The sequence below is a fragment of the Schistocerca serialis genome, chromosome 5, assembly GCF_023864345.2.
Source record: "Schistocerca serialis cubense isolate TAMUIC-IGC-003099 chromosome 5, iqSchSeri2.2, whole genome shotgun sequence".
Taxonomy (NCBI): domain Eukaryota; kingdom Metazoa; phylum Arthropoda; class Insecta; order Orthoptera; family Acrididae; genus Schistocerca; species Schistocerca serialis.
This window is the reverse complement of record NC_064642.1, coordinates 452916639-452932640: the sequence shown is the minus strand read 5'-3', so window position 1 is coordinate 452932640 and position 16002 is coordinate 452916639. Positions and strand designations below refer to the sequence as shown.

General features: G+C 45.3%; 1 protein-coding gene across 2 annotated transcripts in view; it reads left to right on the top strand.

The window, feature by feature from the left end:
* The window catches only part of LOC126482332 (uncharacterized), a 652552-nt gene that overhangs the window by 444457 nt on the left and 192093 nt on the right, over nt 1–16002 (top strand). The gene's annotated exons all lie outside the window — the stretch shown is intronic.

The window sequence follows — 16002 nt, the reverse complement described above, 5'->3', positions numbered from 1 at the left end:
ATAACGCAGTAGGTCAGTATCATGCATATCCTATAAATTCTACAGATTATCCTTGAAACCAGCAAACAACAGTTTTTGTAACAAGTGGACCTTGCCCACCCTTGAATACCCGTAGTTTTTCTTACTCACTACACGGTCATGCTGCTGCGGATGTATTCGAAATATGTTCATAATTGTTTTGTTACTGCACTGCGGAGGATCTTCCATACACGTAAATATGTTTATTACCCGCTGCTTGGACAACGATTGTGCTTTACTACATTTCACTGGGGACGGCAATTGTGGCGCCCCCTGCCAGACAAGGATGATGAAATAGAGGCTCGGCACCTGTTTCAATATCACTTTCACTCGTTAAGCACGTATCATCATTATTGCCCTCGTCATGTACACTGTCCGCTCAGTCGAGTGCATATGACACCACACATTCCACTGACTCATCTTGCAGAAATGCTAATATTTAATCTGCAACTTTTTTCTCACTCTGCGAAATTCCTTGGGTTCTTTCCTAACGAAATGTTAACATCGGCAATTGTTCTAGGTTTAATGCAATGTTTGCTTTGTTTATCGTTGCCATAGCTCCGCTATGTATCAACACCACTAGCACTGTAGCACTATTGTGAGTTACTGTTCAACTATGCTCCGTAGCCTCATGCTGTGATCACCATTTGATACCTTTAGTCCAGCTCCTTGCCGCCTTTAGCAGACAATATTGTGGTTGCATGGTAAACAATATGTGGGACGTCGAATGCCTCAAACATCATTGGGCTTTTGCGACCTCACACTCAAAGGGTTCCTTGTAAGTATGAAGCTACACAGTCAGTCTATTTTCAGGCGCATGACTTGCGGAGGGAAATAATCCGGCGCTGGCTTTGCCTTCTGTCGTCGACTGGAATGTCACCACACGGTGACAGTAATGCGTTCAATGGCGGGGTCCTGAGTTTCCGGCGATAATAAGCTACGTTGTACTAGTTGTTGCTCTGACTTGCTACCCGTAACTGTTACCATCGAACTGGATTGCAACCGCCTGTGCAGGAAACGGACGACGCCTAAAATTTAGGCCACCCAAGGGGCGAGGATGTGTGCCGTTGTAGCTCACTCGGAGTATAAGTGAGGGTATTGTATTCCTTCTTCATGGAGCAGAAGATGGCTAATAGTAAAAGATCCTGCATCTTCTCCCCTTTGGGAAAGAGATGGCAAAGCCATCAAGTAGTTGCTGTGGAGCCTGTACCCCCTCCCTCCTGCGAGGAGAGACGACGGTGCCCGCCAAGTGCAGGAAGGAGCAGTGTCAATGAGTGTTCATAACGTGAACGGTGCTTCGCCCAGGTGACGTAAATATCCAAATCCAGCCGGGGAATCATTGGTGGCCGCAGCCCAGACCCTGGAACTGGTATCTGAGGTTGAGAGGCGACGCCATGCGGACATTGTGGACGACCTGGGCGCGAACAGCAGAGTGGACGAAAGTGGGCGCAACTGCAAACCCCCTCCCGCCGGAAGTTCGAAACCTCCCTCGGGCACGGATGTGTGTGTTGTCCTTAGCGTTAAGTTAGTTTAAGTCTTACGTTAAATCAGTAAGTCGCTCGAAACAGCATATCCAGACACTCCGGGATGATGATGGCATTGAAACAGAGGATGACACGCGTAAAGCTGAAATACTAAACACCTTTTTCCAAAGCTGTTTCACAGAGGAAGACCGTACTGCAGTTCCTTCTCTAAATCCTCGCACAAACGGAAAAATGGCTGACATCGAAATAAGTGTCCAAGGAATAGAAAAGCAACTGGAATCACTCAATAGAGGAAAGTCCACTGGACCTGACGGGATACCAATTCGATTCTACACAGAGTACGCGAAAGAACTTGCCCCCCCTTCTAACAGCCGTGTACCGCAAGTCTCTAGAGGAACGGAGGGTTCCAAATGATTGGAAAAGAGCACAGATAGTCCCAGTCTTCAAGAAGGGTCGTCGAGCAGATGCGCAAAACTATAGACCTATATCTCTGACGTCGATCTGTTGTAGAATTTTAGAACATGTTTTTTGCTCGAGTATCATGTCGTTTTTGGAAACCCAGAATCTACTCTGTAGGAATCAACATGGATTCCGGAAACAGCGATCGTGTGAGACCCAACTCGCTTTATTTGTTCATGAGACCCAGAAAATATTAGATACAGGCTCCCAGGTAGATGCTATTTTTCTTGACTTCCGGAAGGCGTTCGGTACAGTTCCGCACTGTCGCCTGATAAACAAAGTAAGAGCCTACGGAATATCAGACCAGCTGTGTGGCTGGATTGAAGAGTTTTTAGCAAACAGAACACAGCATGTTGTTATCAATGGAGAGACGTCTACAGACGTTAAAGTAACCTCTGGCGTGCCACAGGGGAGTGTTATGGGACCATTGCTTTTCACAATATATATAAATGACCTAGTAGATAGTGTCGGAAGTTCCATACGGCTTTTCGCGGATGATCCTGTAGTATACAGAGAAGTTGCAGCATTAGAAAATTGTAGCGAAATGCAGGAAGATCTGCAGCGGATAGGCACTTGGTGCAGGGAGTGGCAACTGACCCTTAACATAGACAAATGTAATGTATTGCGAATACATAGAAAGAAGGATCCTTTATTGTATGATTATATGATAGCGGAACAAACACTGGTAGCAGTTACTTCTGTAAAATATCTGGGAGTATGCGTGCGGAACGATTTGAAGTGGAATGATCATATAAAATTAATTGTTGGTAAGGCGGGTACCAGGTTGAGATTCATTGGGAGAGTGCTTAGAAAATGTAGTCCATCAACAAAGGAGGTGGCTTACAAAACACTCGTTCGACCTATACTTGAGTATTGCTCATCAGTGTGGGATCCGTACCAGATCGGTCTGACGGAGGAGATAGAGAAGATCCAAAGAAGAGCGGCGCGTTTCGTCACAGGGTTATTTGGTAACCGTGATAGTGTTACGGAGATGTTTAATAAACTCAAGTGGCAGACTCTGCAAGAGAGGCGCTCTGCATCGCGGTGTAGCTTGCTCGCCAGGTTTCGAGAGGGTGCGTTTCTGGATGAGGTATCGAATATATTGCTTCCCCCTACTTATACCTCCCGAGTAGATCACGTATGTAAAATTAGAGAGATTAGAGCGCGCACGGAGGCTTTCAGACAGTCGTTCTTCCCGCGAACCATACGCGACTGGAACAGGAAAGAGAGGTAATGACAGTGGCACGTAAAGTGCCCTCCGCCACACACCGTTGGGTGGCTTGCGGAGTATAAATGTAGATGTGGATGTAGACCGATGTCCTCAGCAGTTTGGTCCCTTAGAAGTTCACACACATTTGAACATTTTTCTTCGAACTGAAAACCAAACAGACTAAGATTAGGACGTCACAGAAGGACCGATGGCATAGCGGGACCTGGAAGGAATGCAGTAAGGAAAAGGGTGGAACACCATACGCGTCCAGGAGTGCAAAACCGCCAGAGTAGCCGACATAGAGAGAGAACACGGCAGGAAAAGTGGGAACCCCCGGAAAAGTGGTCTATTGAGAACCCGCATCCAGAGCGTGCCTAAGAGCATGGAAAAGGAAAGAAGCGCAGTGCCGGTAGAAGTGGTCTGTAGAGTGTTCATTGCCAGATATGTGTGAAAGCACAGAAATAAAAAGGGTGGAGAGCCATAGAAGTGGTTCATTAAGCACTCATCGCTATGGCGTTCGTAAGGGTACAGAGAAGGAAGAAGGAGATCTTGGGTAAGGAATGAGGACTGGGCGGTCCGGCGAGCAGAGAAGGCAGGTAAAAGAGGTTGGCGCACCGGAAGATTCCACTCAGTGCGGAGCTGTTGTGGGCCAGCAGAGCCTTGCAGGTAGTTGATAGTCATGGAGACCAGATAACCCTGGAGGCCGGATGACCCTCGAGGCCGGATGACCGAGGAGGTGTGCCACTTTTGGACGGGCGTGCCATGGCTGCAGCCTGCAGAGGCAACAGGAAGCAGCATCAGGCACGGCAAGAGGAGCGCGGAACCAGAGTCAAGCAGAGAGAGCCTACTGCGAAGGCAGGACTCCAGCCGAAAATGGCGGTCGAGCAGACCTAGATGGCAGTTAAAACCTTCACTGAGCATGACCGAGAGAGAAAATGTGGTATCTCATCGCCGAATCTGGTACGAGGCGACACAGTGAAAAATGGCACTGGAGCCAGAGGAAATGTGTGATCTAGTTGCCGTTTCCTATATCCGAAGCACTATCTCCCACAAGCAGGGGAAAAAACCATTCAACAGCTTAAATCGCATAAAATATTCCTTTATATAAGACGACCGGTTTAGACAGACTTTGCTGTTTTCTTCAGGTCTTAAAAATTTTGGATTGTGAAACGTGTTCACTTTACTTCGAACTTCATGCCAAGTTGTCAAGGGGATAAAAATCAGCACATTATAAAAGATCTGTATTTACCAACGTATTTAAAAACATAAAGCATCTCGTGTAAAAGGCCATGTCCCATATATACAGGGTGTTTTCGTAAGAATGTGCAAAAATTTAACAGGACGTAGAGGATGCTCCACTGAACAGTTTGAGGTAGGTAACCTGGGGTCGGAGAAGCCATCTTAAGGAAATAATAGGAATAAAATCACATTACTGTGTATTTTTTTAATTACACTAGTATAGTTAACTGCAAATACCATTATCGAGACAATGAACGTACCATTTATACTGTATCTTACAAAATGCCCTTAAACTGACGGCCAACAACCTCAATGCAAGCATGACATCGGCGAACAAGATTCTGAGGCACCCTGACAAATATCCCTGGTGTATTTCGAATCACATCACCGGCAGCTACAACTCTGGCAACTAATTCCATATCCGTATCCACTGGGTTCTCATACACAACTGACTTTAGATATTCCCTTAGGAAATAATCAAGGGAATTCAGGTCAAGTGACCTCGCAGGCCATGGAATAGGAGCTCCCCTTCCAATACTGCGACCAGGAAATACAGCATTGAGGTGGTTGCTAATATTCTCACTGAAGTGAGGCGATGCACAGTCATGGTGTACTAAAATGTAGACTTTCACGGCCGGAAATATCATGTCCATTATAATTATCCGGGCTGTTATGCCGTGGTCGGTTGATGAATTCTGTGTCGATTCCCAACGTTTCGTCTCCGACTGCGGGAGACATCTTCAAGGGGGTCCGTAGCTCAATGGAAGGTCCAACACACCCATTGGCTCGCTACTGACTATTGAGCTACGGACCCCCTTGAAGATGTCTCCCGCAGTCGGAGACGAAACGTTGGGAATCGACACAGAATTCATCAACCGACCACGGCATAACAGCCCGGATAATTATAATGGACAGTCATGGTGTATCCAAATCCCCTGACGAACAGCCAGTAGTACGTCCTCCAACAACTCAGGTGGAACTCTCTGCGGGAACCTCAAGTACAGATGGTGTTTCAGACAGTCAGGCAAACTTGCTAGTAATCAGGCTGGTCCTCCTTGTTTCCTTCCAGGAAATAAAGAATGTACATGTAAATAAACGGCACAGTACATATAAACTTGTACGCAAGTTAGTTGTAAATAAGCTGGAAAACAGTAATGCTAGAAAAAGTGGTAGACAAGTTTACTTCTATAGCTCGTTAAGCTGGCTTCTCCGACTCCCGGTTCCCTACCTCAAATTGTTCAGTGGAGCATTCTCTAAGTCCTGTTACATTTTTGCACGCCCTTACGAAAATACCCTGTTATCGCTCACAGATGTTTATGGCATCACAAAATCACAGTACACAGTAGCACATCTGTTTACATAAGCTGGACATATTCTGAACAGTCTTAAATAAATATTTTATGAGATCTTGGCTGTAGAACGAAGTAAAACAGATCGCTCCTTCAGTACTCTCAAAATAAGAAAGTTCAGTGCAAGAAGAGGACCTACCACGGCTGCAACGTACTCACGCAACAGGAAGCAGCACCAGGCCGTGGGAGAGGCGGTGGTTGCCGGAAACAGTGCCACCCTCGAGCAGAGGATCTGCCGTAGCTGCAACATGCGGGTGCGCCAAGAAGCAGCATCGGGCGGCTAGAGGGGACAGTAGATAGGTGGCAGAAGAAACTGGGAAAGCTGTGATCGCCGCCCATTCAGGTACTGGGACGAGAACGGGACGAGGAAAATTGACTGCTTCCGGCGCCAACGATTAAAATGGACACATCAACGTGGAAACTGCAAAAAAAGACGTTGCCAAGAATAGTTTTATCCTCGTCGTGACGCATCTGTTCACGCAGGATTACTAAAGTTTGTTTTTAAGCAGAAATAGAAATTAATCACAGGAAAGAAAACTGTTAAAATTAACTGGAGCTGACGGCCATTGTTGATGGTGGATGCATTTTTGTTAGTGGCCAAACTGACTTTTAGAAAAATACTGTAAAAGTTATAGATGGTTACGTCTTTTAATACCACCATCAGCTTTGCGGGGCCGGTATCTGTTATCGTAGCTTATAGACTGTGCCCAGATCATTTAAGGTTCCGTGCTTGCATTCAAGTTTGCAAAAAGTTTCGTGATGATCAGCAATTAATCTCAGGGACGCAGTAGTAAGCTGCAAATGAATGAATGGCAGAATACTAATTGTAATCGGCCATTGCATCTCCAAGCCACGATCTGTTAAGCTCGTGTTGGTCATTGGTTGTAACAATAATATATTTCATGGATCTTATATCTATTAGGAGAACTGTCAAAATGAGAACTCATGAGACGTAACTACTTTACATTAATTTAACTGCAAATGGTTCTAAAGCAAATACATGACAATAAGATTTGTCTACATAAAATAAAGATTAAATAATGATACGCAAGGAACGAAACTATAGCGCTTCCTGTCAGTCTAAAGGCTAACAGACAAGACAAAGAGATACTAGCAGGAACGCTCTTCACTTACTTTCTAAAATAAAAAAAGGTATTATAATCGATCGCAATCGGCCACAGGCTGTCTGCCGCTATATCTTTGAAATATTATTTACGAAGCCGGCCGTTGTGGCCGTTCTGGGCGCTTCAGTCCAGAACCGCGCTGCTGCTACGGTCGCATGTTCGAATCCTGCCTCGGGCATGGATGTGTGTGATGTCCTTAGGTTAGTTAGGTTTAAGTAGTTCTAATTCTAGGGGACTGATGACCTCAGAAGTTAAGTCCCATAGTACCCAGAGCCATTTTGAACCTTTATTTATGAAGTAATAATTACATTTCATAAAATTAATTGTCATAAGTTATTCAGATTTGAAGTTATTTCATAGATAAGTGCAAGTTTTTGTGCTTCCCGTGGTCCTTGAGACGTTAAATTTACAAAAAAATTGCGTCAGTCTGTCCACGTAATGCTTCCGTTGCCAATACGTGACGGCGCGCGAGGCTCTTCGAAACTTCACCCTCATCACCAACGGCGGAGCAACAGGAAGCAGCATCGGGCAGAGCATGGGGGGGGGGGGGGGGGGGGGGTTGCAGCGACCGGATGACGGACAAGAGTAGAATGCGATATTGCAGTGCCGATGTTACTCTGATGACGATGCACTGCGGCGACCACAGTCGTTACTAGACACATCAGATGAATTCGAAATGACTACCATCAGATGTAGAATGAAATGACGGCAATGAAAATCTGTGCCGGACCGGGCCTCTAACCCAGATTTCCCGCTTATCACGAGCGGTCGCCTTACCATTTGGTTATCCGTTCACGACTCACGGCCACACCCAAACTTCCATATGTCGTCAACCATACGTCTACGAAAGTTTGGAAGATAGGAGACGAGGTACTGCCAGAACCAAAGCTGTGAGGACGGGGCGTGAGTCGCACTTGGGTAATACAAACTAAAACATATTAGGGAGTATTATCTTCGACTGAGCTATCTCAGCAAAAAGCTTTTAAACTCCAAAAACTTTACAGAAAAAGCAATTTTAGCTAAAAGACGAAAACATGAAAGGAAAAATAAGATAGAAACTACATATGCTGGAATAGCATGGAATGTGATCTGGAAAAACATCAGTAGTGTTGTTCTTTCGTCTGATGTGAGAACAGCGTGGTTCAAGGTAGTCAATAACATTATCAGCATTAATGAGTGTCTCTTTTCCATCGGTTTAAGTGACACTAACCACTGCAGCAAATGCAACCTCGTTGATAGTGTGCCTCATAGTTACACGTGTGGATACCGGATTATTAACTGCAGGAGGACCAGAGAGAAAATTGCTCAAATAACAAGAACTTCAGCAAACAATGTACCGACTAACATAAGGAAAGTTACTACCCTCAGGCAAAAAATAACGCAGTGATTTGGTTAATGGGTAAATACACATGTTACATTTTTAACAATATTGGGAGCGATGAATCTATTGAATACAAGATGTATATCGAAAATGAATTCGAGAAAATGCTTAAGTATCAGAATCACAATAAGAAATATGGTAAGATGCTCCGAATTGTCTTCAGCACAATGGGTATAGGTTAGGAACAGGTGGATTCCTCGTGGAGAGGGGATGGGTTGTGAGACGTTCCCGACCTTAGCCTCACTGCAAGTCACACATGAAAAATAAATCAATAGTAAAGCAGATACAAGAATATAACGGCAAACATCTGGTATCTGTTATAAAGGAAGATCTTGAACTGCCTAAGGATGGGTTTAGAAGGCTGGAACTGACAAAAATAACAAGGCAGTGAAGAACTTTACGGCGTCGCTGTTCGGGACTGCTCTTCTGTCCACGTAGTTTACCTTGGAAGGAACACACATAAAGGATTTACGGAATGATTAATTTGAGTCTGGGAAATGATGATGAGGAACCTCAGGCTTCAGAAGAGGAAAATGTGCATGCTGAACTGCCACCAGTTGAAGGTGACAGTGAAGATGCTAAATGTGTGCTACTGCTAAAGACTGAATATCATTCCTCATTCTATGAATGCTGTAATTAATGACTGCAATATCCGCCCCGCTAGCTGAATGGTCAGCCTGACGGACTGCCGTCCTAAGGGACCCGGGTTCGATTCCCGGCTGGGTCGGGGATTTTCTCCGGTCAGGGACGGGGTTTTGTGTTGTCTTCATCATTATTTCATCCCCAATCGACGCGCAGATCGCCCAATGTGGCGTCGAATGTAATAAGACCGGCACCTAGGCGGCCGGACTTGCCCAGTAAGGGGCCTCCCGGCCAATGACGCAAAACGCTCATTTCCAATGACCGCAATTATCTGTCACCTTATTTATGTCATTTCATTGTAAGCTAGCCATTTTTTCTACTGTTTTGTGGAACTAAAAAAAAAAAAAGACGGTAGAGCACTTGCCTGCGAAAGGCAAAGGTCCAGAGTTCGAGTCTCGGTCCGGCATACAGTTTTAATCTGCTAGGAAGTTCCATATCAGCGCACACTCCGCTGCAGAGTGAAAATCTTACTCTCCATAAGCCTGAGATCTGTACGCACATCCACTATGTGTACTCCTGTATAGATCAAACGTTGTGTTTCAAAGTCGCATACCCGGTATCGGCAGATAAATACGATATTGGAGTACCGGTGTTACACTGTCGACAATGCACTGCGGCGACCATAGTCGTTACTAAACAAATCAGATGAATTCGCAACTGCGAATAATGACTGCCATCAGCTGTAGAATGGACTGACGACAATGAAAATTTGTGCAGGACCGGGACTCAACGACATATGGAATTTTGGGTCGGGCCGCGAGTCGCGCACGGATAGCCAAATGGTAAGGCGACCGCTAGCGATAAGTGGGAAATCTGGGTTCGAGCCCCGGTCGGGCACAAATTTTCACTGTCGTCATTCCATTCTGCAGCTGATGGCAGTCATTACTCGCAATTGCGAATTCATCTGGTGTGATACGAGAATGCTGTGAGGCTACAACTATATTCGGTGCTAGGACCACAATTAACGCTGACATGTACTGTGAGACTCTGAAAAAACTCAAACGGGCAATTCAGATCCGGAGAAGAGGAATGTTGAGCAAGGGCGTACACTTTCTCCATGACAACGCTTGCCCACACATCGCTCGGCAAACCGTCGCTCTCCTGCAACAGTTTCAGTGGGACATCGTCACCCACCCACCCTACACTCCTGATTTGGCGCCCAGTGACTATCACCTGTTCCCTAGGTTAACAGAACATTTGGCCGGAAAGCGATTCAGCCCCGACGACGAGGTGGTATGGCATGGGCATACAAAAACTGTCATGTCTACAAAAATGCTAAGACAGAAATGGTGATTACGTCAAAAAATAGCTAAATGTTCAAGCAGTAAACTGATGTGAACCATTGTAGAAATAAACAGGTCTATGTACTTACAATAAAATAGGAGACCTTACTTTTAGGATTACCCTCGTAGAACAGCTGTCCAGCAGATTGGAAGTAATAGCATTTCTATTCGGAATACAAGTACAGGAAGAAATAACACTACCAAACTGTGTCGTGTAGATGGGTTACAGGAAGACATTGCACTCGGCAAGTAACCGCCCAGCGAGATACGAGGGGCGATGTCTGCAGGCTGGTAGCTTTGTTGAGGGGAGCGCGGCGTCGCCGAGAGAAGGTTTCGTCAGATCGGTGGAGGTCGGCGCTGGTTGGGAGACACTCCGAACGACAAATGGCGGAGCGGTAGGCGCGATGCCCAGCGTAACTAACAATGACGACTGGCCCTTGGAGATCATGCGGCGGCCTAAAAACTGCTGAGGTAGAGGTATACATCATGAACTATTTTCAGCCACGTGACTTGCGGAGAGAAATAATCCGATGCCGGCTGCGCCCCCTGTCTTCGACTGGAATGCAGCCAAATGGCAAGAGTAGCGCCAGCAGTGATGGCACCCTGAGTTTTGAGTAACAAGAAATCACATATTTTTTGTTGTTGTGCTCGCTTGCTATCCAGAACTGTTATCATCGAGCTGGCTTGCAGACGCCTGTGCAGGAAGCGGACAACGCCTGAACCTTAGACCACCCGTGGGACACGGGTGCGTGTGCAGTTGTAGTCCGGTCGAAATGTAGGTGCGGATCTACAGATGTGTAAAAGAGGCTCTCCTATGTGTTCGTAGAGAAATTGTTGAAAACGTAGGCCTGCAAGTCCATGAAGGACTCCCACTACCAAACGGCAGATTAATGGACGTATGACTGAAATAAAGAAAAAACACGAAATGCTGTAACTGTGGTTCCAGAACTACAACCTCAACACTTCGGGAACTAAATTAAACTGAAGACAGTGAACTGCACTGGAGCGGGTGTGCACAGGGCAAGGCAAGTGAGTAGATTCAGTACACAGCTGGGGGAAAATAACATCTCCGGACTGTGACTGCTGTGCATCGAGACAGGTTATCCAGTACCTTGGCGGCCAATGCTTTTTGTGTTCTTCTAAAGGAAACTGGACTTCGTGGAGGCATCTGCATCACCGCTAGAATGGGTTGAACATCTTCACATTGATATATAATCTCTATATATGTGTATACATTCTTTGCGGAAGTTGTTAATTCATTACTGCTATTGTTTAATTTCTGCATCTTAAGTCTCTGTCCCTATTTACATGTAAATAGCAAAAACACGTTAGGTTTATCAAAGAAATACTAATACGTATGTAAACGTTATGCTTGAGAAAGTGAATCACAAATAAATTCACCGGACAAAATAGCAACGTCCCCCCTAACCCTGTGACTACAGCCGCCCGTGGTGGCCGTGCGGTTCTAGGCACTGCAGTTCGGAACCGCGTGACTGCTACGGTCGCAGGTTCGAATCCTGCCTCGAGCATGGATGTGTGTGATGTCCTTAGGTTAATTAGGTTTAAGTAGTTTTAAGTTCTATGGGACTGATGACCTCAGATGTTGAGTCCCATAGTGCTCAAAGCCATTTGAACCATTTGAACCTGTGACTACCAGTTTTATAGTTTTATTTCAAAAACATTAATGTATGGCTATTTTAGTGAATGTCTTAGTCAGAAGTTTCGGGGTGCACTCAGCATCGTGATGCCAGTTGAGGACCTACTTGACTGAACAGTAGCGGCTCCGGTCAAAGAAAACCACCATAACGACCCGGAGAGCAGTGTGCTGACCACACGACCGTCCTATCCGCATCCTCAGCTGAGGACGACACGGCGGTCGGATGGTCCCGATAAGCCACTTGAGGCCTGAAGACGGAGTGCTGTAGTGAGAAGTAACAATATGAAAAGAATGTGTCCCGCCGTTTTGTTCTCCAAGCGGGGAGGGGGAGGAGGAGTGTAGTAGGACATACAGCATTATTCATAAATTCTTCCACTGTTTCAGAACACGACTGCGCAAAAACCACAAGATGTACTAAAAAGAGACACACATCAGTAAACAAAGCATCTCTCCAAGTTTGTAACTCACACTACAGGTGCACCATATGGGCTTCGTTTGTGATGTGGCAAGCGTTAATTCGTAGGTGCAAGTCTTTGACACGATTTGTACAGGAAGGCGTGAAGGCAGCCTGCTTTGTGAATCTGGCAATTTTGTTGCCTGTCTGCAGATGCAAACTAATTCCATATGACAACACGGAAACGACGGTCAACAATGAAACTTGAGGAAAGCACAACCTGTAATTATTAGAACTCTGTTAACCATTAGTAGGCTTCCCGGTATCAGTGGGAACTGACACACATCAGTAACATGCAACGAATCCCAGCCGGCTGGAGTGACCGAGTGGTTCTAGGCGCTACAGTTCGGAACCGCGTGACTGCTACGGTCGCAGGTTCGAATCCTGCCTCGGGCATGGATGTGGGTGATGTCCTTAGGTTAGTTAGGTTTAAGTAGTTCTAAGTTCTAGTGGACTGATGACCTCAGAAGTTAATTCCCATAGTGCGCAGAGCCATTTGAACCATTTGGCCAACGAATTGCAATTAGTTCTCTGATAACCTATTGTGGGACACAGACGTCCCAATAGTATTCAGAGAGTTAAAGAAACCCCTGGTCGATGTGGAGCACTATACATGACATACAGTTGGTAGCAGCAGGTTATCTGGCCCATTACCGCTAACATAAATCATGTTAGTGACGTCGTCCGTATGTGCCAGTTAGTTGTATGGAATCGGCCCAGTAAGATAGATCAATGTGGAGACGTGACGGAATGGCAGGTAGGAGCTATCGTGTTTGGAGGTTTCCACTTCCACAACATGAGTGGTGTTCCTATTTGATGCCGTATCAAAGCAGGTTTTGCAACTTCTCTGTAGAGAATGGTGTATCGCTTGCAGCCATGTAACACGGTGTAAGAAGTGTGGTCGTAAAAAGATCATAACCGACGGGGACTGGGAAGAAATATCGTACCTTATCAATAACGATTGATTCCAAACAAGACAGGCTTGCTGGTGTCAATGACTCCTGGTCAGCTATTAGATTCCGACTGCGCATTGTCAAGGCAACTGTACACCATGGGCACTGGAGTGCAGGACTCCGCAACACGCCATTGTTCATAGCGGCACATAAAGTAGCTCTTCTTCAATCGGCCAAACAACGCAAAAACTAGACAGTAGCTGACTGGAGGTGCGTAGTACAGTGCAAAGAGTCGCGATTTTGCCTATTTTCAAATAAACCATGTCGTCGAGTGCACCGATGGACCAGAGTTTTGTCTGACCAGGATGTAGTTCAGTCCGGATGTGGTTCTTTGACGTTTTAGGGTTGTTTTCACTCCATGACCAGGACTCACTCATTCAGGTTACTGTGAATATGAATCGGTATATTAGCTGCTGGTCGGTCTTCTGGGCTGTACGTTCTTGGTCCATGAAACGTTTCCGTTCCTAACGTTTCGTACAGAACTGCACTGGACATCTTGAGAGGTGCTCGTGGTTCACTGTGTCTAGTGCCATAAAAAGTACTTAACACATGCCCGATCATCCAGTCCTTTGTTCTTAGTGTTCTCCTTAGGTCAGTCGGCAAGGCTGAGCAGAACCACGAGTAGCTCTGAAGATGGTCAGAGCAGATCTGGAGTGAACTGTAGGAACGGAAAAGTTTCGTGGAAGATTTACCTGCAGCTAAAATATCCGCTCGCATAGAACGTGTCGACAGCACGATCATTAGAGAGGGAGCGCCAGCCGTCATTACGAAAGGCTGGGGAAAGAACTTCTTAAAGGAACCATCCCAGCACTTACCTGGAGCGAATTAAGTAAATCACCGGCCGCTGTGGCCGATAGGTTCTAGGCGCTTCAGTCTGGTACCGCGCGGCTACTACGATTGTAGGTTAGAATCCTGCCTCGGGCATGGATGTTTCTGATGTCCTTAGGTTAGTTAGGTTTAAGTAGTTCTAAGTCTAGGGGACTGATGACCTCAGATGTTAAGTCTCATAGTGCTTGGAGCCATTTGAATTTTAGGTAAATCACGGGAAACCTAAATCTGGGTGGCAGAACGGGAATTTGAACCATCGTCCTCCTGAATGTGATTCCAGTGTGTTGATCGCTACCGCACCTCGCTCGCTAATGAAACCCTTCATTGTACAGCTGGGATATTCATTTCAACATCCTCGGTGACGAGGTGATGTTCTTTTCTCTATATCTTCATGATGATTATGCTATGGCAAGTCTCCTCTTGAAAGATAACAACAACGAAGCTCACAAGACCGCACGAATACGTTCGTGGTTTAACGCATACTCAGGCACTCTATTTCAACTGTACTAGCACGATAAATCACCCGATATCAATCCCACAGAAACATCTGGGACTATTTGTAACAGCGTAGCTTTCAATATCCCAGCAATTTTGTAGCGCTCCAGGATGATCAGTAGGTGGCTTCAGCTGGGTATGGCAGAGCCGATTATCTTTCCGAATCCCTCACTCGCCGAATTGATGTTATGATCAAGGCTAAAGGCGGTGTCACACGTTATTAGCTTGATGTCTCCTGGCGGTGACTAATTTTTTGTCCAGTGCGGTTATGTTACATTGGTACAGCCACAAAATTTAGCGAAAACGAATTAGCGGTTTTTAGCGAAACCGCCGATTTTTATGAGATGTCGCAAAATTAAGAGTATTGGCATATAAAAATGTTACAGATCTCAGGACTGCAGAGAACTAATATTCGTACTGATACTTATTCAATGCGGAAACTGCACTTTGACTTCTAATTTCCTCGAGGCTGAGATTCGTGTATGGTATTAAAATGGCAGCTCGTACCCCTTGTAAGGACCTTTGACGTGACGTCGGAAATACCACAGAATATGAAACAAACACCAAATTTGGCAAAAACCACGACATTTGTCAAAAAATTACACAGAACTTGGCAAGAAACCAGACATTTGACCGAAGAAGCACCAATTTAGGGAAAAATAACAAGGAATTGGAAAAAAACAAAGAAAAATTTGGCAATAATAACGCCAAATTTTGCAAATGTAACAACAAATTCGGGAAAAATACACTTAAGTTGGCAAAACGTAATAATAAATTTGGCAAAAAAAACACAGACTTTGGCAGAAAACCAAGAAATTTTACCAAAATTGGCATAACAAATAACCAACTGTGACAAAAATGAATAATTAATTTGGCAAACAATAACACCGACTTAGGAAGAAATGACACTGAATTTGTCAAAAATTAACAGAATTTGGCAAAAAATTATAATGGGTTTTGGAAAAGTAACACCAAATTTGGCAAACACTAATACAATATTTGAAGAAAATCACACCAAAAGTGTCAAAAATCACACGGAATTTATCCATAAATAACACCGAATTTGCCATAAAAATAACACCGAATGCGCGAGAGAAACAGCACCAAACCTGACGAGAAACACACCGCATTTGGCAAAACGCACGAAATTTGTCCCAAAATTACCAATTTTGGCAAAAAAGGTAACGAATGTGGCAAAAAATAACATCGAATTTGAAACTTCCTGGCAGATTAAAACTGTGTGCCGGACCGAGACTCGAACTCGGGACCTTTGGCTTTCGCGGGCAACTGCTCTACCAGCTGAGCTACCCAAGCACGACTCACGACCCGTCCTCACAGCTTCAATTCTGCCAGTACCTCGTCTCCTACCTTCCAAACTTCGCAGAAGCTCTCCTGCGAGCCTTGCAGAACTAGCGCTCCTGGAAAC